We start from the raw sequence: 1690 nt of genomic DNA on the forward strand, positions 1-1690 counted from the left end.
CTGCCCTGAAATTGCCGTCGAGTTCTTGAGACTCAAAGGACTATAGTCGCCTATCACACTGTTAGAATTATTTCGAGCCCGCGTTTAAAGACGGGGTTACCCTGCTTGTACATGATACAAGAGACAGTCTGCCCACAGAATCGAGAGCGATTCACCACGAGATGTGTGCTTCGAATGCCGCCTATCAACGAGTTCAAGGACAATCTCGACACGCGGCATCCGAACCACGGATACCGCGGTGATTCGTGTTTGTTGACTGCCCTTTGTAGGATGTATGAGCAGTTTGGCACCGGTTTTAAAGAAGGACGCGTAAAAAAAAAAAAAAAAATAAAGACCAGAAAATGCAAGTTGACTCCAAGTTGGCCAGGGCTCCTCGATATCTGTCATCTCTTTTGCCCGGCTCTATTAATTTCAAAATTACAAGTATGCTGCTAAAAGGCTTAATATATTCATTGTTATAAAGTTGTGGCTTGGTGGCTATAGGTGGCGCAAGGCGCCGCCCGATTACAAAAGTTCAGCTTCCTTCATCTATCCGCAGTAAGCAGTCAGAAGCCGTTGTAATGCCGGCGCGCTCAAACGCGGAAGTGTGAATCAGCGTTGAAGTCAGGCAACAAAGCTCGCAAGTGATTGGCAAGCGGAGATGTAGCATCCGTCATCGAAATGTTTAATCGCTCAGTTCTGCATCGGACATCCGACATTGCGCATCCGAGATTCTTTTTATAGCTTCTTTCTCACTCAGTTCTTTCTGTCACAGTCATGCGAATGACGAACATCCGGGAAGTGGTATACGGTCTTTATCGTGTTTGATTAGGGCATGTGCCACCATGGCAAACGCGTATATTAAGCGCCAGTCGGTTTCGTGCTGTAGAGGAACCAAAATCCGTCAATGTATACCGCTCAAATGTCTGTCAGACTCTGGTACGGAACGGTTACAGTGATCTACCTATGCACGTTCTCGGCTCAGTGGGGTAAGTGCTTCGCAAATTCACGGAATACCCTCGTCGCAGTCGTGTAATTTTCCAAGTGTTTTTTTTTTGAAAACTTGGAGCATTAGACTTTTAAGGGTAAAAATTAAAAACAAACGACGCAACATAAAAATATATACATGTTACAGACGAATGTAAACAGATTTAGATTATTGAAACAGCGCGTTATTTGGACATTCAATAATCCGATCATTGGATCGCTCGCTGCACGCTGCGTATGTATGAATCAGTCGTCAATGATTTTGATATTTGGTCTCGCCCTTGAGATTGATATCAAAGAAACTTCCATGTTGACGAAAGGTGTTTATGAACTAGGGGAGCCTGACATCTAGGAAGTGCAGTTACGCAACAGTTCCCAGTACTTACTTTACCCATATGTTGGCTGTCGGTTTTGTGCAAGTATTTCTGTGAGCTTTCTTCATAGTATCACGTCGAACATGTTAACGACAGCTCGTCTGCTCCCTCTTCACAGAACCATATAATGCAACTTACCGCAGATTATTTTATGCGTCCTTTCTCGGTTGGCCGACGTCCATTTCGTGCTCCTTCCACTGAAGTCTAATTTAGAGATACGCCAAAGGTTTAACATGCCGATTACTAGCTTTCAAAGTTTTCTTTCAAGGAACGTGCCACTGGGTTTTCGTTTATGTTCCGCTAAAGCGTCAGGTTAATCACAAAGCCAATCTTCCCCCTGTAGTCTCCGG

The 1690-nt window shown here is 44.4% G+C and overlaps 1 pseudogene; it reads left to right on the forward strand.

The window, feature by feature from the left end:
• The first annotated feature begins 901 nt into the window (after positions 1-901).
• The window catches only part of LOC115319658, a 36379-nt pseudogene continuing 35590 nt past the window's right edge, over positions 902-1690 (forward strand).

Source organism: Ixodes scapularis, unplaced genomic scaffold (genome assembly GCF_016920785.2).
Source record: "Ixodes scapularis isolate PalLabHiFi unplaced genomic scaffold, ASM1692078v2 PGA_scaffold13__105_contigs__length_92229423, whole genome shotgun sequence".
Lineage (NCBI taxonomy): Eukaryota > Metazoa > Arthropoda > Arachnida > Ixodida > Ixodidae > Ixodes > Ixodes scapularis.